At 42.2% G+C, this 23,180-nt stretch overlaps 1 protein-coding gene across 1 annotated transcript in view; it reads right to left on the bottom strand.

Annotated features, from left to right (window-relative positions):
• Positions 1-23,180, bottom strand: part of DDX10 (DEAD-box helicase 10) — a 328,324-nt gene that overhangs the window by 20,346 nt on the left and 284,798 nt on the right. The gene's annotated exons all lie outside the window — the stretch shown is intronic.

Below are 23,180 nucleotides of genomic sequence, written 5' to 3'. Positions count from 1 at the left end.
CCAGATTTTCGGCTCTCCCAGTACTAAAAGTGCTCTAAGGAAACACCACCACCTTCAAATTCATGTATCAAGATTACTGCCCTTGCAGTGAAGAACTGATTCCTTTCATTCCCCATCAGTGGTGTTCTCTCACTGCTAGTAAGGATCAATGTTGAACAAATATGATATTTAAAAATAAAACCAGAAAATTTATGTTGAAATGTGGCATTTTCAAGTAATTCTGTTTAAATCTTCCAAATCCAGAAAAAGGTTTTGACAGCAACTTAAAAACACCCATCTGACAGCAGATGTGTGACAAGAGTTTTAAAACTACTGAATGTATTTCTGAGAGAGTGTAAAAAGACATGGGGATGTGCACAGCTTAATCGGTTTTGTAGCGTGTGTTTTACAAAACGGACTGATTTAAAACTCAGTCAGGTTTCCCTGCAGGCATAAACCGTGACATGCCAAAGAGTGAATGCAACTTACCTTTTTAAGGGCATTCTGATAGGCCACAGTGGATGATAAGTGTTCTCCAAACTTACCCTCTCCTCTCCCTGCCCATCCTAAGCCCACATCCTCCCCTTGCACGTACTCAACACCTCTCAGAGTCCTCTGCAGAGTCTGGGAAAGTATGGCAGAGACTGATGGGTTCCTTAGAAGTGCTGATTCCATGCAAGGGTCTTGGGGAATATACTCGGACCTGTCATCGTAAATTTTACTCGTCTATCTGCTTACAGGCCTGGGGTGAGAAGGCAGACAGAAGGGAAGATGTGGCTCTACATGCACACAAATCAAACCAAACAGAGCTTGTGCACACCTCTAGGTAATGTTAAGCAATATGAATCCTGGATTCATTCATTCTTATACTGAAAACATGAAATACAAATATAGATAAATAAAGACATTGCCATATTTTTTTTATGCACCTAAATAGCACTTGTATGACAAGAATTCCCACAATAATATTTTTTTAAATTGCCTTTGACTTTACAGTAATTTATCATAAAAAATGTGCATGCTTAACATTTAATGATCCTTTTATTTCTATTTTCCTCCTTTCATCCATCTCCAATCACTGTGCTAGCTATGTGCGCCCCCTCACCAGAGCAAAAATCCCTTTGTGCTTTTCCCAGAGAAGTTTTCTTGAAGATCTTTGGATGCATGAAGACAGCAAGGAAATAGCAAGGAGAGGGTGAGTTCATAGAATCATAGAATATCAGGGTTGGAAGGGACCTCAGGAGGTCATCTAGTCCAACCCCCTGCTCACAGCAGGACCAATCCCCAATTAAATCATCCCAGCCAGGGCTTTGTCAAGCCTGACCTTAAAAACTTCTAAGGAAGGAGATTCTACCACCTCCCTAGGTAACGCATTCCAGTGTTTTACCACCCTCCTAGTGAAAAAGTTTTTCCTAATATCCAAACTAAACCTCCCCCACTGCAACTTGAGACCATTACTCCTTGTCCTGTTCTCTTCTACCACTGAGAATAGTCTAGAACCATCCTCTCTGGAACCACCTCTCAGGTAGTTGAAAGCAGCTATCAAATCCCCCCTCATTCTTCTCTTCTGCAGACTAAACAATCCCAGTTCCCTCAGCCTCTCCTCATAAGTCATGTGTTCCAGACCCCTAATCATTTTTGTTGCCCTTCGCTGGACTCTCTCCAATTTATCCAGATCCTTCTTGTAGTGTGGGGCCCAAAACTGGACACAGTACTCCAGATGAGGCCTCACCAATGTCGAATAGAGGGGAACGATCATGTCCCTCAATCTGCTCGCTATGCCCCTACTTATACATCCCAAAATGCCATTGGCCTTCTTGGCAACAAGGGCACACTGCTGACTCATATCCAGCTTCTCGTCCACTGTCACCCCTAGGTCCTTTTCCGCAGAACTGCTGCCTAGCCATTCGGTCCCTAGTCTGTAGCTATGCATTGGGTTCTTCCGTCCTAAGTGCAGGACCCTGCACTTATCCTTATTGAACCTCATCAGATTTCTTTTGGCCCAATCCTCCAATTTGTCTAGGTCCCTCTGTATCCTATCCCTGCCCTCCAGCATATCTACCACTCCTCCCAGTTTAGTATCATCCGCAAATTTGCTGAGAGTGCAATCCACACCATCCTCCAGATCATTTATGAAGATATTGAACAAAACCGGCCCCAGGACCGACCCCTGGGGCACTGCACTTGACACCGGCTGCCAACTAGACATGGAGCCATTGATCACTACCCGTTGAGCCCGACAATCTAGCCAACTTTCTACCCACCTTATAGTGCATTCATCCAGCCCATACTTCTTTAACTTGCTGACAAGAATACTGTGGGAGACCATGTCAAAAGCTTTGCTAAAGTCAAGAAACAATACATCCACTGCTTTCCCTTCATCCACAGAACCAGTAATCTCATCATAGAAGGCGATTAGATTAGTCAGGCATGACCTTCCCTTGGTGAATCCATGCTGACAGTTCCTGATCACTTTCCTCTCATGTAATTAGTCACCACTGCAGGAATCCCCTTAACGTTCCCCACAATGAAGCTCCCACAGTGTACTGAAAAGGTCATGGAGAGTGAGCAAAAGGAAAAGAAAAAGCAAGGTTTCCTATGAGAAGCAGCATGCTCAACATTAGTGCATTGTGTTCTAGAGTAGTTCAAAATATCAATAAGGGAAACTGTATGGCTGGAGTGTGGTGGATATAAACCACTAAAAGCAATGTGAGGCTCAGGCCGGGTTAACACTAAAAGTTAGGTTGACCCAGATACAGCACTCAGGGATGTGAAAAATCCACACCCTGGTGTGAAACAATGAAGCTACCATCACTGTAAGAGAGTGCTATGTCGACGGAAGAATTACCTATGCCAGTGGAAGAACCCCTCCTATCGACGTAGGTAGTATCTACCCCGAAGCACTATAGAGGCGCAGATGCAGTGTTGCCACTATGCCGCTGCAGTGTTTCAAGTGTAGATGAGCCCTCAGCAGCACTGCAAACTAAGGAAAATAACCAGCTGAACAGCATATATGATCGCCATGAATCTCGGATGCTACTTCACAGAAAAATTACAAAAATGAAAATGTATGGAAGGTTTTTGGGAGTTAAACACTAGTTATCTCACAAAATTACTGTTCCTTAGCTCATCGGTTGCTACAATATTTTAGAGTGTTTCAGTCAGAGGCGGATTACCATTTTGTGGGTGTGATGCTCTGTATCTCGGAGAAACACCCAGCACCCCCATGTTCATCCTTGTAAAATGTTTGTGTGGTATCCAGTGCAAAGCTTGTCATGTCGGGTGTCTTCAGAAGGCTCATGATACACTGAGCATTGTTGTTACAAGTAATGTTATAGGTAAGGTTATAGGTTATAAGTTCATGTATGTAGTTATGAGGCTGAAAATTTATTCGCATGGCTTAAAATAAACACAAGCAAAAACTCTCCAAGAGCAGAGAGGCAGTTCACACCTCAACAGGGCAGGTACGGGACAAACCAGCCCAGCCTCACAGGAACAAAGGACACTGGCATAGGCAGCAACAAAAGAGTCTGTTAGACTCTCGAGGGAGTCACCCCCATTCCTTTGGTCAGTTTGGAACTGCGATGAGGTAATGCTCACCTTACTCTGACTTGTTGTGCTTTGATGTATAATCACTTAAAATCTATCTTTATAGTTAATAAATCTGTTTATTCTACCTGAGGCAGTGTGTTTGGTTTGAAGTGTGGCAGACTCTCCTTGGGATAACAAGCCTGGTATATATCATTATCTTTGTTAAATTGATGAACTCATATAAGCTTGCAGCATCCAGCGGGCATAACTAGACACTGCAAGAGGGAGGTTCCGAGGGTTGTGTCTGGGATTGGAGATATTGGCTAGTGTCATTCGGTTGCACAATCCAAGGAGCAGCTTACGTGCCAGAGGCTGTGTGTGAACAGCCCACGAGTGGGGGTTCACAGAGCAGAGCAGGGTAAGGCTGGCTCCCAGAGGCAAGGATTGGAGTGACCTAGCAGATCACTGGTCCAGATAACACCAGAAGGTAATGTCACAGTGGGGCCCCTCCCCACCATTTCCACCCGCAGTCCCACACGCCCCCCTCTGCACTGCTGCCAGGGAAATGGGATTGGGGCACAGGGGCTTGCCCCACCCCGCCCTCCTGGCGCTCCTGCCGGGGACTGGGGTTGGCCCCCGTGCCCAGACCCTGTGCGCCGGCAGGAGGGCTGGCGGAGCTGGGCAAGCCCCCATACCCTGACCCCACTCACTGGCAGGAGCACTGGGCGGGCAGAGCAGGTCGGGGTGCGCCCGTTTTCCCCCTCAATTGGCCAGGGCCCCTGGGCACAGGCCACGTTGGCCCAGTGGCTAATCCACCACTCCTTTCAGTGGAACATAAACTCAATAGTATTACAACAGAAAGATAGTTTGGAGGTTACCTTTTTGATCATGAGTTTCCATGTCTAAAAGGTATTCTAGATTAGATTACAGTTCAGTTACATTTTTTTAAAAATATCCCTCTCATTCTATCTGTTCTTGGATACAACTGCTGGTCTCATATTCACTAAGAAAATTATACTTGAAATAAACAAACAGTAATCTTAGTTCATAGATTCCAACGCCAGAAAGACCAGTGTGATCCACTCACTCGTCTGACCTCCTGTATAACACAGGTTGTCAGTTGTGGCATGGAATAAAAGGTTTTGTAATAAACACATATGTATGAGTATCACAGAACAGTGTGTTCTAAAGGTTTTATTGGCACTCATTTGTGATGACATGTATAACTCATTCACTCAAGTGATATAGATATTCTAATTTTATGCAATAATACGTTGATATCACATCTTGCTATCATGTATTCTTTCATTATTTGTGTACACACACACAAGAGCATGAGACATGCATAGTATGTAGATCTAAATTTGTGCTTTATGTCCTCATTACAGATTCATTTTCTGAATGAATTTCTGAATGACTGAAATTTGCAAAGAACTACTCAAGATAATATTCAAACTGGATGACAACTAAAGAAATAAATGACAAAAATGCCATATTTGTTTAATAGGAATTCATAAAGTAATATTTGGTATTAAGAGTATCATCTGTTGTATATTTATTAAAATATTAATAAATACTGGTATTATTATACATCTTACACAGATTAATATAAAAAGCTAATTATTTTTCACTCCTGTTTCATAAGTTGCACTCGTATAGTCGGGAAGCAGAAACTATGTGACTGAATTTTCTCATAATCCACTGTAAGTAACAAATACTGAGTAGTTGAAGCAAACAAGGCAAGCAACCCATAAAATGAACATGTGTCAAAATAAATACAGCAAATACGTACAAGTATTCAGCAAACACTTACAAATAAAAAGATACAGTCACATACAGGAGTGGTTCCTTCTAAACTAATCAGAAAATGGATTAACTTCAGAACAGATAGATATTTTGACCAGCTCTAATTTAAAAAGAACAAGGTAACTTCCAAGGTTCCATTAGCACAAATGAGAATAAAGTTTTATCACAGGAAGAAGGGAAAGTTAGAGATCTAGACTATTGAGGGAGATAGGACCTAATAGAACCTGTGTTGCTAAACTCATTCTGCCAAGGGGGAATAAATTATAACGTTTAACTCTGGCCCTTGGACTGGGTCTACTAATTTAGATAAAAAAGCAAGCTACCCTCAACCACAGAGAACTTCCACTGATGTCAGTGAGAATTATTTGCACAAAGACTTAAAGACAGAATATGCCCCTGGCTCTGCAAACACTTACGCACAGGAGTAGTCTCCTTAGAGCAAACCTAGTCATCACACGCACCTTTGCTGAATCAGGCCCTATAAATTTGATCTTGATCTTGTAAAGCATTTAAGCATGTTTAAACATGTGAATAGTTCCCTTAAGTCACTAATACTTTCTACCCTTTGTTCATTTGGCCATTCGCAAATACAGCTGCACAATTTCCATTGCAATGATTTACATATAGGCATAAATTAGTTGCAGGATTGAAAACTTAAGTTATTTGAAAATCTTACCCCTACAATGTCATCATTAAACTTCAGAATTAATGTGCCTCAGATGAATGGTATAGGTCACATCTTCTAGAGATGTTGAGGTACGCTAAGACAGAATGATATCAGCTCGCTTTAAGAAAGTATATTTGTAACCATGTGGACTAGTAACTACATTATTTTTGCAATCAAAAGCCTGTGTCCTTGAGAATACAAACGTGTGATGGGGTTAGATAGATACCTCAAGCAGGCTAGCATCCACATCCAGGTCAGGAATTTGATAGCCCTGTTCCAGAAGATACATAGAGGGTGAAAATCTATTAAAGAAATGATGTTCATTGAATGGTACTTCACCACTGTATCTGACAGATAAGCTCAAAGTCACATGTTTGCTTGAATAAGGGCAACCTTTGTCCTCTGTTATATACTAGCTAAAGCATTTTTAACAAAGTGAAATAAAAAGGGAGGGCAGAAAACATACCATGAAAATGTGTGTACACACAGAAAATGTTTTATGAATTAACTTTACTTCTCATCTGATTACATTAAATTATCTTGACTTGCAATTTGTATGTACAAACACTTAAGCCATTTACGGATTCCTGGAAGGGGAATTATTTCAGTACTGTCAATTCTGCCTATTGTAATTTATATAATGGTTCAGTTTTTCTGTTTGACTAAGGAAACTGAATACAAAAGTATTGTTTTGTTTAAGAGTTCTTGGTCTGAGTTTGGTAACAGTTATTCTCATGAAATATTGATGTGACTATATTAAAACACTAAATACGTCTTGAGATCTGTCACCTTTCGCATTCATTAATGATGTACTTGGCCTCTGGTAGTAACTGATGAGGAATGTTTGTGATTTTAATACTAACTATAAATTAAATATATATAAATTATAAATACTGATAGTAGATTATCTGATGCAAATGTCTAATTTTATGCAAACACCTTAAATATGCTTAAACATGCAGTTGAATGTCATCAGCATACTGTTGGCAAAGCAGCCCATGTTGTCTCATTATCTTTCTGAGAGGTCTCATGTAGATATTGAAGAGAATTATTTCAGCATTTCCATATTTATCGCAGGATTCTGTACCATATCTTTGTGTCAAGCCTGGTTATTGCACTGCTGATGTAACACAATTACCTATACTCCCATATACCCTTTTACCATGTAACAGTGACAAATGAATTTATGTTGGCAACTACTCCTGTCATGTGCATATTTCAGAACTACAGAACATACAGAAGTTGCAAGAAGTACCATGTTTCAGTTTCTACTTTTCAGAATTAATAGGTTGCTCCCTCTCCAATATATCTCAGTAGCAAATATACCTTTTATATCTACAGCTTATATCTCCAGGAAGCACTTAAGTTACCTTGTTAGTTCTACAATGTTTGAGTCAATAAGAGAAAGAATAAATGTGGGCATAGTGTGTGTGTGTGACGGGACACGCATGCTCCACACTGGGGTTGTGAGGGTTAACAACTCACTGTGGGCTGAGGAAGCCACGCCCCCACGACCCTAGTGGGCAGGCTCAAAGTGCAACAACAGTATAAAAAGGAGCAGCCTGGCTCCCTCTGGGTGGACCGTGGTAGGGGAAGGAGGTGTGCCGCTGGCACCTGCTGAAGGGCCGCAAGCACTTCACGACGCGGATGCCAGCCAGCTGACAGCAACCCTCGACCCCAGGTGCTTGATGCAACTGAGGGAGAAGGAACCGGGGGAACTAGGAAGTAACCCAGGGAGTCTTTGCAGGGAATTGGTTGGACAACCGGAGGCTAGCTCAGTGTGTTTCAGCCAGATCCCCGCTGAGCTGGTGGCAGGCAACCCCACCACTGATAGGACCCTGGGTTGGGACCCGGTGGAGACGGAGGACGAGGTCCCCCTGTGCTGGCTGCCGCCCACCCTGAGGTGGCGGCTCATCCTGACAGTGATTGACTCTGGCCGCTAGGCCACCCAGCCCGAGCCTTCGGGCAGCAATTGACTCTGGCCGCTAGGCCGCACAGCCCCAGCTGAGCTTGCACAGACGCAACCGGGGGCCCAACCCGCAACAGTGTGTGTATATAGATTATGCATATATAATTTTTGACATAGTAAATTCCATTTGTAGCAGGCTTTCATGTACAAACACCTCTCAGAATGAATCAATAGAATCACACAAGTGCTATATACTAGCGTTCTGTAAGAGCCTGAACAATCAGGGCAGCTTGGTTTGGAACAATTAGTTTAATACAGTCTACAGTTTTTCAGGTTTCAGAGTAACAGCCGTGTTAGTCTGTATTCGCAAAAAGAAAAGGAGTACTTGTGGCACCTTAGAGACTAACCAATTTATTTGAGCATGAGCTTTCGTGAGCTACAGCTCACTTCATCAGATGTATACCGTGGAAACTGCAGCAGACTTTATATATACACAGAGAATATGAAACAATACCTCCTCCCACCCCACTGTCCTGCTGGTAATAGCTTATCTAAAGTAATCGTCAGGTTAGGCCATTTCCAGCACAAATCCAGGTTTTCTCACCCTCCACCCCCCCACACAAATTCACTCTCCTGCTGGTGATAGCCCATCCAAAGTGACAACTCTTTACACAATGTGCATGATAATGAAGTTAGGCCATTTCCTGCACAAATCCAGGTTCTCTCACTCCCTCACCCCCCTCCAAAAACCACCCCCATACACACACAGACTCACTCTCCTGCTGGTAATAGCTCGTCCAAACTGACCACTCTCCAAGTTTAAAACCAAGTTAAACCAGAACATCTGGGGGGAGGGGGAGTAGGAAAAAACAAGAGGAAATAGGCTACCTTGCATAATGACTTAGCCACTCCCAGTCTCTATTTAAGCCTAAATTAATAGTATCCAATTTGCAAATGAATTCCAATTCAGCAGTTTCTCGCTGGAGTCTGGATTTGAAGTTTTTTTGTTTTAAGATAGCGACCTTCATGTCTGTGATTGCGTGACCAGAGAGATTGAAGTGTTCTCCGACTGGTTTATGAATGTTATAATTCTTGACATCTGATTTGTGTCCATTTATTCTTTTACGTAGAGACTGTCCAGTTTGACTAATGTACATGGCAGAGGGGCATTGCTGGCACATGATGGCATAAATCACCTTGGTGGATGTGCAGGTGAACGAGCCTCTGATAGTGTGGCTGATGTTATTAGGCCCTGTGATGGTGTCCCCTGAATAGATATGTGGGCACAATTGGCAACGGGCTTTGTTGCAAGGATAAGTTCCTGGGTTAGTGGTTCTGTTGTGTGGTATGTGGTTGTTGGTGAGTATTTGCTTCAGGTTGCGGGGCTGTCTGTAGGCAAGGACTGGCCTGTCTCCCAAGATTTGTGAGAGTGTTGGGTCATCCTTTAGGATAGGTTGTAGATCCTTAATAATGCGTTGGAGGGGTTTTAGTTGGGGGCTGAAGGTGACGGCTAGTGGCGTTCTGTTATTTTCTTTGTTAGGCCTGTCCTGTAGTAGGTAACTTCTGGGAACTCTTCTGGCCCTATCAATCTGTTTCTTTACTTCCGCAGGTGGGTATTGTAGTTGTAAGAAAGCTTGACAGAGATCTTGTAGGTGTTTGTCTCTGTCTGAGGGGTTGGAGCAAATGCGGTTGTATCGCAGAGCTTGGCTGTAGACGATGGATCGTGTGGTGTGGTCAGGGTGAAAGCTGGAGGCATGCAGGTAGGAATAGCGGTCAGTAGGTTTCCGGTATAGGGTGGTGTTTATGTGACCATTGTTTATTAGCACTGTAGTGTCCAGGAAGTGGATCTCTTGTGTGGACTGGACCAGGCTGAGGTTGATGGTGGGATGGAAATTGTTGAAATCATGGTGGAATTCCTCAAGGGCTTCTTTTCCATGGGTCCAGATGATGAAGATGTCATCAATATAGCGCAAGTAGAGTAGGGGCTTTAGGGGACGAGAGCTGAGGAAGCGTTGTTCTAAATCAGCCATAAAAATGTTGGCATATTGTGGGGCCATGCGGGTACCCATAGCAGTGCCGCTGATCTGAAGGTATACATTGTCCCCAAATGTGAAATAGTTATGGGTAAGGACAAAGTCACAAAGTTCAGCCACCAGGTTAGCCGTGACATTATCGGGGTTTTTCAAAGATTCTCGTGCAACAGTTTATCTCCCCCCAACAAGAATTTGAAAAAGGAGAGAATTACAGGGTGGTATGGTTACTGGAGACAGGATGGTTTAAACTTTTAACATCCCTAGTTTTCTGGGTAGTGGTTGCATAGAATGAAACTGCTGAAGTTTAGTTATTATAGGGGTTTTGTGTGTGTTTGTAAGTTTTGTAGAGGGCACCTAGGGAGAATGGACAGAACTCAAAAGAAAAAAAAAATAGTGCACACATTTAGAGAGGGATCTATTTCCAAAAGTGCTCACAGCACTGGCCTAACTCTGCTCCCACTGAGGTCAATGGCAAATCTCCCATTGATTTCAGTGAAAGCAGAGTTAGACAGACAATGAAGACAGCTTTTGAAAAATCTCACACATAGATTTCTCTCAATTGTATTTCCATTTACATTTGTCAATAACTATATTTTAATCAATCCTCAGCAATGAGACGGGGTCCAAACAATTCTAACCTGAAATCATTCTGATGCTAGGTTGTCTGGAGTTATATGTTGCTCATAACAACAAAGAACTAAGCCATAAAAGAAAAGCCTCGTTTACCGTATTTCATAAGAAATGGGTGTAAGGCAGCCAGGGATAGGTAAACATATGGACAAGGAAGAATCTCTCTTTTCCCCCTGAATATCTAAAAGGCTATTTAAAAAAAACAGTAAAAAAAACTAAAATTTTTTATTTGTATTCTCCATATATTCCTTAAAATGTGTCTTTCTAGTCCTCTGCCCCTCTCTCTTTTCACTTTCAGGTTCACAGCGTCACAGCTGTCAGCCAACGTACAGAAAGTAATTCTCAAAAGTAGTCTCTGTGTTTAAACATTTCAACACATCAGTCTTCTTCAGGGAACTCAACATATGCTCACTGGGACATTCTAGATACAAAGAGCGTTTTCTTTGTATAACTTTGTGGAACTTTTGAATGACTTTTTTACATTACGTGACAATTAAATTCTTAGAAAAAGATAAGGCAGGGAGACTTCATTTCTTTTTCTTGTTTCAATACTCAAAGATATAAATATGGCTATATGCTGTAGAATGAGGGTGAAGAGGGAGAGTAATTCTTGTTTATTAACTAGGTGAATTGTGAATAAACTGAACAACTGTCTTGTCAAGCTTGAACGAAATAAAAACATTGCAAATGTGAATTTCTCCAGAGTCCAAATGTAAGCGGGGGAATAGTCCCGCTATTGTGGGGAACTTTCCTGGCTTCTGCACTACCCCGGTGAAGTGGGATTAGCGAAAGGATCTGAGTCCTCGCACCCACTTCCTTTACCCAGGGGGCTCCCTGCCCTTGAGGACTCCCCTTCCACTCTCCTGTCTGGCAGAGTCCTCGTAACCCCAACAAGGCTGGGCCCAAGATTCCTAAGGGCTTGACACCCAACCCTGCTGTGGTCACTTAGGACAGGGGCTAGGGTGTCCCCACTCTGGGGTACTCGCTCTGCACAGGGCACTTCTGTGACCCAATGACCATTATATACAATTTAAAGCAAATACAAGTTATTTAATCAATAATTTAATTTTAAAAAGAATAAGGAAAAATGGGAAAGGTTAAAGGAAACACATCACCCCGCTCTGTGGCAGGGAACATCACAAACAGTGTCTCTGGAATGTCAGGGCAGTTCACAGTCTGTTCCTTGTAAGTCCCAGGCCTCCTTCTCAGGCCCTGGCTGTGCTGCAGGGATGCTGTGGGTTGGACACTCACTCTGGTGGTGGCCACACGCTCTCAGGCTCTAGGTGGCAGGGCCCTTCTTCCCAGCATTGCCTGTTGGGGTTACCTGTCCCTCCCTGTTGGGGTTACCAATCCCCCCCACGAGTCCGGCCAGCAGAGCCTCCTGGTTGAGGCATCTCCCTGTGCTGGGCCCACTGCCCAGGGTCCCCCTCGCTCTCCCCAGCTACTCACGACACCCGGCTCTGAACTGCTCCAGCTCCATTCTGCCTCAGCATGGCTGCTGCTCTGCCTCCAGCTCCCTGGGCTGGTTCTCTGGCCCGGTTCTCTGGCCCCTCTGGCTCTGGTTGCTACAGCTCTGCTCCCAGGACAGGTCTGCTCTCTCTAGGCTGTGCCTCTGGCTTTAGGGCTGCAGCTGTCCTCCCAGGACAAGTCTGCTCTGCAGGCTGCTTCTGTGACTCTGCTCCCAGCACTGACCTGCTTCCTGGGCTGCTTTTCTGGCCCCTCTGGCTCTGGTTGCTGCAGCTCTCCTCCCAGGGCAAGTCTGCTCTCTCTGGGCCGTGCCTCTGGCTTTGGGGCTGCCGCTCTGCTCCCAGGACAGGGGCTGCTCTCTCTGGATCTGGCACAGCTCTGCTTCCCAGCTCAGCTTGGGCCCCTGCTTTCTCCTTAGCTCGGCCCCACTCTGTCTGACCCAGGCAAATCCAGCTCACACGGAGGACGGGACCTCCCTGGCCTCCTGACTTTGTGATTAGCCTGCTCACTCTGTCATTCAGGCTGACCTGGAGCACTGGCCTCTCCCCATTGTTCCTGGGGACTATCAGTCTCAGGGTCCTGATTTCCCATAGACCTTTCCCCTTTGATTACTGGGAGCTAGCCAACCAAAACACCCCCACTGAATGTTAGTAAGGGGGCAACGGTCCCCTTACACAAACTTGTCTATCGTAAAGCAACAGATTAAAGACTATGGAACACAGAAAAAGAAAATCAACTGGAAACAATTTGAAAATTATGAGATTCTGGGAACAAAATAAGTTCTGCTCTTATTTTGTTCTTGGTACAACTGGTAAGAGATCAACACATTAAAAACAGAAGAGCATTTGGTATCCGCTGAATGCAGTGAAAAATGTCTTGCCCATAATGTTGAGGTTTTCCTCAGCATTGGTTATGTCATGACACACATGTACTCTAAATATTAGGCCTGTGTGCTATACAGAGTACCTACTTAGAATGGGATATTTACAGGACACAAGAATATGAATTCCATTAATTTCCCACTGTGAAATTTAGTTGAAATGCTGTAGGTAGAACATGTATGTGAAAATAACAGAAAAACGCCAAATTAAGAGGAATTGCTTCTTGTGCTTCTACTGTTTGCTGTGATAGCAAGAAACAGTCTATCTAGTTTTACTTAGAACCCACTCAACAGTTGCAATATGCTCTTAAATCTCAATCCTGCAAACATGTACACATGAATAAGCAGGGCTATTGACTTTAATGGGAACACTCATGTAAATGAAGTTGCTTGTCTGCATGTTTGCAGAATCATTATGATTCTTTGTATTACTGCAGCACCAAGGAGCCATAGTCATGGACCAGAACTCCATTGTGCTGTACCAACACTGAACAAAGAGATGGGTCCCTGACCCAAAATGCTTATAATTTAAACTTAAGAAAAGAGATAACAGATGGACACAGACACACCAATGGGGAAGTACAAGGAAACAATGAGAATACTGGTCAGCCTGATAGGAGTTTTAAGGTGGATAATGAGGTAGCTGATGCTTTCAAGGAGTTCCTCCCAAGGATGAGGGGCAGCATGGCAGAAAGCACGAAGATGCTTGTTTGAAAATTTAACAAGTGGGCAAAAGTGGCTGACATCACTGGTGATCAGAGGTGGAAGTCAACCTCTGAACAGCAAATGAGAGATAATAGGTGGGGCAAGGATAGATCATGAAGCTCCTTGAAAGTGAAGACAAGAAGCTTATTTTGATGCATTAGAGAAAAGAGAGGTGATATGGTCAATCTGACAGGTTAAGAAAATGATCTTTTCAGCTGCATTCTGAGTGACAACAAGTGGGACAAGATTGTGTTTGTTAAGGCCAGAAAAAAGGATTGTGCAGCAATCAAGACATAAGATGAGAGCCTGTACAAGTGTTTTAGATGTGTGGAAGGATAGGGAAGGCTTATCTTAGAGATGTTACACAGAAAGTCTCTGCAAGACTTAGATATTGGGTGGACCTAGAAGGAGGTCCAAGTTGAAGATGATGCCCAGGTCATGGACTTGAGTGAGAGGCAGGATGGTGGTGTTGTCCACTGTGATCAGGAAAGGGTGTGTGTGAGTGTGCATCTTAAAGAGCTCTGTTTAAACCCCATTGACTTTGAGCTGATGGCTACACAGTTACAAGGAGATGTCACGAGGCAGGCCGAGATTTTAGTGTGGACAGAGGCAGGCAGGTCTGGAGTAGAGCAGAAGATCTGTGACACGTCAGTATACAAATGGCAGTTGAATTTGTGTTTGCAGACGAGAATACCCGGAGATAAGGGATAGAGGGAGAAGAGAAGGGGACCAAGGACTGAACCCTTTGGAGCCCTCACAGAACCCTGGAGGGGAAAAAGAAGGATCCTCCAAAGGGCACCCTGAAGGAGCAATTAGAGAGGTATAAAAGGAGCCAGCATGGAAGCCAAGGGAGGACAATATCTCAAGAAGAAGAGCAGAGTTGACTGTGTTGAAGGCGGTTGACACGTCATGAGAATGAGGATGGAGTACTGGTTATGAGCTTTGGCTGGGAAGAGGTCATTAGAGACTTTGGTGGGAGCAGTTTTGTTGAGTACAAGGGGTGGAAGCCAGATTGAAGAGGTTCTAGGACGGAATTAGAGGAGAGGAACTCCAGACAGTAATTGTAAATAGTGCGTTCAATGAGCTTAGAGAGAAAAGGGGAGAAGAGAGGAGGCGTGGTAGATGGGAAAAGGGAGGTTTTTTTTTAAGATGGGAGCTACTAAAGCATGTATTGTGAGGTGGAAGACCCCGAGCAGAGTAAGGGAGCAGAGGGGATGAGATGTGAGTGAGGAAGGACCTGGAATGGGATGGGGTCACTGGGACAAGTGGAGGGGTTAGAGGAGGAGAGCAGATGAAAAAACTTCTGCATCTGTGACGTGGGAGGAGGATCAAGTTTAGGAGAGGAAGGGGGGAGGGAAGGCAAGCCAAAACGAGGGGAAGATCACATAATATTTTGTCAATTTTCTCTTGGAAGAAATTGGCAAGATCCTGAGCTGAGAAGTGGAGGCAGAAGGAGAGGAGGGTTTGAGGAGAGAGTCAAAGATGGTAAAAATGCAGGTGGTATTGCAGAGATGAGATTCAATTAAGTTGGAGAAATAAAGTCGTTTAGCTAGGAAGACGGCAGAACTGAAAGAGGAGAGAATGATTCTGTAGTGGAGGGCACCATCCTGGTCATGGGATTTCTGCCAGAGATGCTCCAGAGTGCAAAAGCAAGAGTTGAGGAAGCTGATGTTGGAGAGATAAGGTGGAGATGGGAGTTGACAGGATGGTCCTTGTTGTGGGAGAGAGGGGCAAAAGAGTCAAGGTTGGAGGAGAGTGGAACATGGACAGAATCAACAATCATATCAATGGAAGAGAGGACAGAGAAGAGAGGGCTGAGAGCAGACAAAAAGACATGAACATTATGGACTGGAAGTCAAGGGAAGGCTGAGACACAGGGCACTAGGAGTGGTGGTGGGGAGTGGGATATTTTCTATAAATGTGATCCTTTTTTAACTGGACCAGGAAAGCTCTTATCAGCTTGTGTGGTATAAGACCAAAGTGTATTGAAACTTAGGATGGCAATAGAAATCAAAGCTCAGGCATTTTTCTGTCAAAAGCATAATTTTTTATGCAAAGGACCTTTTCTGTTCATATCAGGATGACTGAATAAGGACATCAAACCCTAGTCTTCCATATGTCACTATTTCGATTACTGCCAAAAATCATTCCAAATATTTCCAATCATGGAATAAAGAATCAGTTTTTATTATTTCAAATACAAATTGTATATAAATGTTACAGTAGAGATCCTGGACCTGGTCTGAATGTGTAATTAATGTAACTGATTTTAATTATGGAGTCTACATTTTCTCCTATAAATGTGCAGAAAATCAGACAAATAAAACATACTGTAGGTACTGTGGCCATCTCTACAAATCATAGTATCATCTATGAAATCTGAATTTTCAACTAAACATGCTGTTTCCTGGTTGTTCACTCATTTGCTTTTTTATTACAGCAACATCTGAAAAATCCTTAGACTGTATAAATAATGTATCATACTCTTAAGTAACAGAATGCAATGCATTGTGTGATTGATTACCTTTGGTACCTATCCTTCATGAAAGTAGGGAAACAAGGCTTTTCTGAACTCCTAGAAAATTACATTTGGTAAAAGCACCAAAGAGCAATTAAGTATGCTTGAGACTGTTAACACTGCATATTCAATTACTAGACCTATAACTTTCAGCTGCTGCACAAATGAAATGTTATCCTGAATTCATTGCCAGGAAAAAGTACGGGTATCCCAATAGGGCAGACACATGGTTTTTCATATCCCTTCCCCCAATCACATTCAGAATGGGCATACAAAAACTTCCATGGAAACACAAAGGGAGGTGGGTAAACATCTATTTCAATTATTAAAAAAAAAAACAAAAAAACCCACCAAACTGGATTTAAAAGCTGAGAGGTTCCAACCTTTTTGAAATAAGGGTGCCAGTGTGGATTATGATTTTTATAACATAAAACTGTCCATTGGGAACTAAAAGACCACCAGCTGATTTCACATAGGACCAGAATGGTAATGACTTTTAGTAGTTATTGACCTGGACCCAATTTGATTCAGTGATCTAAAGGCAAAAGGCTTGGTAATCCGCTACTGATTTCCTGAATTACGCAGTCCCCTAGAAATCAGCTTTGGTTGTGCATTAATAAACACTGGAAAAGAGAGGGCCAACTTCACACTGACATCCAATAGTGTGAATAAAGTCACGGGTTTGATTGTGCTCCCCAAGTGCCTCTATTATCTCAGTGAACTGCTGAAGGCATGAGCGCCAAAAGCTTGTATCATCACTACTAACCCATACTATACCTTGGCATGGAGCCACAACGTGCCTTGTCCGTATATATCAGAACAGGAACAAATTTCCCCACTCAGAGTGAATGCAGCATTCATAAATCAAAAATATTTCCAACAACCTAAAAGTTGAGACACAGCATTCCATATCACGTATTATATTCAGGGCTGCATGGACTCAGTCACTCCACAGAGTTGAACCCACACTCAACTCCTCACAACAGAACTGCATTCCAGATTCTCAGCTTTAAAACAAACTTTTCAGTCCTCATGTTTACAAAGAGAGCTTTAAAAATATGAGCTCAGTGTAAAGAGATCTAGTGATGGCTTCCTGAGGCTGACAACTCAGATGTGGACTGCCCCATTGTCTCAATTAGCAGCTCATTCTAAAACTTGCAGATGACAAAAATGTCAACTATTTACTCATTTTTGATAATTTGAGAAGAAATGTCCAGTTAATGTGTCTACCTTACAATCCCATACTGCCTCCCATGCACCAAAATCTCCATCATCACCCATACCAAAACTTCAGCTTCTCCCTGACAACTACCTCAATGCAGCAATGTATTATTCATACAAAAATATGAGGCTTATAGAAAGCTGGAAGTGTGGGGAGAGCATAAAATATGTAGAATATCCAAACAAATAATACAGGGGACTATAGTTCATTATTAATGTTCACATTTAGTGCATTTAACCCCCCCAGTAATTTATTAAAACTTTCATATACTTTTGTGTCTACTGCACCAATGCAACAGGATCTAGAGAACTTGCAAGAGAATTTAGTCCAGCTTGTCATGGAGCACGAAGATTTTGATTATATTCCACCACTAGAACTCTGGATTAATACGCACACCACACAGTGTGCTAATATACCCATCTTTTACAGATCACTTATGTACCAATCCTGCCATGTGATGCCCATAAGCAGACCCCTGCATCTGTGTAAGGCCCCACTAAAGTTAGAGGGGGATCACACAGGTGCGGGAGTCATCACATTACAGAATTGGGGTCTTATTATTACCCTACCACCTAGTCCTGGATCAATATTAATACAATTTTTTGAAAAATCTCTTTTGCCTCCTTCTCCCTCACTTGCCATGCGATTGTATAAGGATACGTTAGTAGATAAGATGCTAAAGGAGCACAGCTGCAGCACTATGACACTACCTGCACCAACGGGAGGGGTTCTTCCATCGGCGCAGGTAATCCACCTCCCGGAGAGGCGGTAGCCAGGTCAAAAGAAGAATTCCTTTGTCAACCTAGTGCTGTCTACACCAAGGGTTAGATTGGTATAGCTACGTAGCTCAGGAGTGTGAATTTGTCACATCCCTCAGAGATGTAGCTACGCAGGTGTGAGTTCCTAGTGTAGACCAGGCCTAAGACTAAAACGAAAAGTTTGTAAAGGGATGAGACCACGCCTATCTCAATGTTTGTACAGTGCCTGGCAAAACGGAACTCTGACCCTGGTTGTGGCCTTTCAGTCTTGAGATAATATCAGCAACTAATAACTTTTACCCTAACATTTATTATTTAATCTTTGTATTGTAATAGTGCCTAAGAGCTAGAGTCATAGACCAGAATTAGGTCACTTGTGTGGCCGTATATTTATTTTTTGCTTTACTTTCTGCATTTGCTAGCACCTCCTGTATAGTCAGTTTCACCATTTTCACTGTACATTCAGTTGCCTGTTTAGTTTGTGTATATCGGATACATGAATCCAGGGACAGCAACTTTTGTAAAATAGAAAAATCTTTTTGCGAAACCACAGTAATTGGTAGAGACTCACAGTAGGTACAGCATCTAAAATTACTTAACTTATTAGATTTTATGTTGACCACATCCTTTTAAAACTTTTCAAGCACAGATTGCTAGTGTTCAAATCTTAGATCGCTGAAAACAAAAGGCTGGCATGAAAGCACTTCTGACATCATATTGTTAATGGTTTCTTTTATTTCATTTTTTTTTTCCAGTTATGCCAGGACTGAGTGAGTAAGCCACTGAAAACGGAACATCTTTTTTAAAAAAAAACAGGAGCGCTTCAAATGTTTGGAAATAATAAGCCAGATGCAATAAATATTTAAAGAATATTTTTTGTTCCTGCCATTAAAAAATGAATAGGAATTTTAAATTGTGAAGAGAAAATGCCAATTTTTGAAAGCCATTAACCTTTTTGGTGAAGACTGATGCAAAATAGGCATTAAACAACTCTGCCTTCTCAATGTCATCAGTTTTTAGCTCTCCTTGCTCTCTACGTAGAGGACCTACACTTTCCTTCTTCTTTCTTGTTCCTAATGTATTTAAAGAACCTGTTCTTATCCCTTGCAGGTGGAACTCATTTTGTGCTTTACCCCCTCTGATTTTCTGTCTATGTGCTTGTTATTTTTCTGTATTCATTCTTCGCAATTTGTCCATATTTCACTTTTTATAGGATTCCTATTTGATTTTCAGCTCATTAAAAAAGCTCCTGCTTCATCCATATTGGCCTTTTACTATTCTTCCTAACTTTTCTTTGCATCAGGATAGTTTGTAGTTGTGCCTTTAATATCGTCTCCTTTAGAAACTGCCAGGGCTCCTAAAAGCCTTTACCCTTTGCTTTTTCTTCCCATCGGACCTTACCTATCAGTTCTCTGTAAAGTCTGCTGTTTTGAAGTCTATTGTCCTTACTCTGCTGCTCTCACGCCTTCCTTTCTTTAGAATCATAAAATCTATCATTTCATGATCACTTTCACCCAAATTGCCTTCCACCTTCAGATAAGCAACCTGTTGGACAGAATCCAGTCAAAAATGGCTGCCCTCCTAGTTACTTCCTCCACTTTCTGAAACAAAGTTGCCCCCAGCAAATTCCAAGAATTTATTGGTAATTTTGTGTTTTGCCATATTACTTTTCTAACAGATATTTGGGGAGTTAAGGTTCCCCATTATGACCAGGTCTTGTGTGTTCCGGATATTTCTGTTGTTTCTTCTAGAAATACCTCACCCACCTCCTCCTCTTGATTTGGTGGCCTTTATCAGATCCATACCACGACATCACCCCTATTTTTCCCCTTTTATCTTTATTCAGAGGCTTTCAACTGGTCTTCCTCTCACCTCCTTCAGGATCTCAGATAAAGTGTATATATTCCTGATGTACAGTGCAACACCTCCTCCTCTTTTTATCCTGCCTGTTCTTCCTGAACAAGTTATATCCCTCTATACCAATATTCCAGTCACGAGATTTATCCCACCAGGCTCTGTGATGCCAGTTAAGTCATAATTAAGCTTATGTACTAATAGTTCTAGTTTTTCCTGTTCATTCCCCATCTTCCTGAGAGTTGTAGACATCTAATATGTTGAGCAGATTCCTCCCTTCTTGCTCCTATGACACTATTTTAAATGTTCATGTCCCACATCCCCACAGCATCTAGCCCTTAAAGTTGCCATTTTTATGTTTTCCTGTGGGATTTTGTCACCTGACCCCTCTGAATTGACTTTAAAGCCCTTCCTTACTAAGTTGGCAAGTCAGTGTGTGAAGATGCTCTTCTCCATCTCTTCCCAGCAGTCATCCTTCACAGAAAAGCATCCCATGATCAAGAAAGCTCCCACAACACCATCTGCACAGCCATGCATTTATCTCCAGGATGCCCATGTCCCAACCTGAATCCTTATCCTCAACCAGGAAGACGGACAAGATCGCCACATTCACCCTCACTCACTTTAAAGGGAGTATTGGCATTAATGAATAGCTCGTGCCTCTTGCCCAGGAGAAAATGACATGGAATTTACAACACAAGCAATGTTTTTCCTCTAAATACTGCAGACCTAACATTGACAATACTGAAAGGGTCTCCAGCAAGCAAAGAACACTTGGATAATTAACATGCTCAGTCACTGGCAGCTGACAATACCTGCTGTTAAACAGTAAAGGCAGCCTGATTAAGCACCCAAAATTTTGAGTTATGGGAGTTCTATTAGGATCACATGCTGGGACCTTTGGAGAGAACTACTCTTCCCTTTTGTCAAGGAAGATTTTTTTTTTTTTAATTACACACCTCATAACCTGTCGAAAGTGAAATTCCTTTAAATCTCTCTCTCGCTATATATACTACAAATACTAAATCATTTCCTTTCAGATCCAGATCAGACATGTGTATGAATGTAGCTTTACTGGCTAACCACTACTTTGCTCTAAAGTGGAAGCTATATAGAACTCTCTCTTTTGGAACAAGGGGCTTATTAAACGACCAAAAAGCTATTATCCTGCTGGAAAGAAAATCACTTAGTATTCAGGCCAGCAAGCTGACAACTTTTGGTTTATCTGAAAACCTTTATTGAATTATGTGAAAGCCAGACAACTGGAATGGAGCGTTGCTAATATTTCACTCTCTAAATATCTTTAGATTATATGTTGATCTACCCTTTTCTAATATCAGTCTTAATCTGAGCTACCAGAACATGCTGACAAAATTATGATTTCGCATGTCTATTCCCTACTATTGGTGCAAATTGCTAGGCAGAAAAAGACTAAGTGCTGGGATAATACCATTACTTCGAAAATTCAACACTAATACTATCTCATGTGTTTGTGTTGTGCAAACAAAAGTCTGAATCTTTTACATTCTGTTTGAGAGAGAGAAGAAATATAGCACTTCTTACAAGCATCTGAGAACCTTAGATTTCCTGCAGAAAGTAGCCTGAGAAATGACTCACTTTTCAAAATGCTTCCTGGCCATGTCACATTTATGATCTGCTTGCAAGCTGCTTGCATGTTGATGTGGTACTCTATGTCAAAAACTAGGACAAAACAAATGGAAGTAAAGTGCTCTAAAAATGTGTGCTGACAAGCTGCAAATTACTTTCAAAGAATTGCTGGGAGAAGAAATTTAAACATTAAAAAGGCTATTTTGTACCTATGGGGAAGCTATGTTGTTCAAGTAAAATTATTGTTTTAATGCACCCTGTGTACTGAAATGCATTCACAAAGAGCCCCTATGACCCAAAGCACCCAGATAGTCACGTCCTATATACTATTGTGATAATCTTTGTATAAAATATGCCTTGTGAGGTATGATCTAAAAACTAATAACTTGCTGGTTAACAATATCATGGTATGTAGCAATGTTATATGTAAAGTTGTGAATTGCCCCTGTATGATGGTATTAGAACACGTTCAAGATAAGATGGTCTTGCCTAGGTAAAGGTGTCAAACAATCTGCCCTATACAAAGCAATGTGGGTTTACCTCAGTTTACATGTAAACAGGACCACCAAGACAGCAGGAAGAAGAGATGGCAAGAAACAGAACTATTTGGATTTTAGTTAACGCCATTGGAGGAAAAATTGCACAGAGCTTCCTTCATCACCAGACTCCATGTCACCTTCCTCAGAGTTTGAATAAACTTTATTTTGAAGGGTAACCTTCAGAAGAATCAACCTCAACGGTTCACTGGACTATAAAAAAAGAGGCAAGGAACCCCAAGCTATCTTTCACCTAAGACAACAAAGACTTCTGGAGTCAAACCTGACCGAGGTGGGGGTCAGACAGCATCTTGCTGGAAGCCTGGTTAAGAAAAGCCATCTTGAACAAAGCCTGTACCTTGCTAGACTAAGTCTTAGACTTTTAGATGCATGTTTTCACTTTTATTTGTTTGTAACCATTTCTATCTCTTATACTTGATCTCATTTAAAATCCTATTTTCTTTTGTTAATCAACTTATTTTACTATTAATTTAAACCAACAGTGCTGCGTTTGAATTAAAGGGTTAGTTAACTCCAGTGGAAGTGGTAAAGCTGTACACTTTGTGTCTCTATAGGAACAAACAGACCTTGTTATAAGAGAGGGCTGGAAACTTCAGGGCATGTGGTTTGGGGAAATTCGGGACTGGAAATGTGCTGGGGTCACCTTGCTGTTGTAACCAAGGCTGGTGGAAGCCAGAGTGGAGCTGTAGGCAGACTGCTGAGGTCAGAGTTGCTGAACCATGGTTGGCTGCACAGCACACAAACACTCAGGGTGTGACCAGCATACTTGTGGCTGACTGAGCACCCCAGGCAGAGAGCACTGAGAGGGACTTAGGGTTATACAGGATATGAGGGGACAACCCCTCACTGGTCTAGATTGAACTCCAAAGTGTGACACCCACCACTAACAGTACCAAATGCAAACTAACTCCATTCTGCAAATGTAAATTATAGCATTTTCCAGTCTAGAAATTTTTGGCAAGAACAAGAAACATGTTCATTTATATTAGGAGTTTGCAATTTTATTATTTGTCAGATAATCAGTTTGTCAAACTTGTTCTTCCTTACTTTTCTTTA

The sequence above is a fragment of the Eretmochelys imbricata genome, chromosome 1, assembly GCF_965152235.1.
Source record: "Eretmochelys imbricata isolate rEreImb1 chromosome 1, rEreImb1.hap1, whole genome shotgun sequence".
Taxonomy (NCBI): Eukaryota; Metazoa; Chordata; order Testudines; family Cheloniidae; genus Eretmochelys; species Eretmochelys imbricata.
The sequence above is the reverse complement of the archived record's forward strand: the minus strand, read 5'-3'. Positions and strand labels throughout refer to the sequence as shown.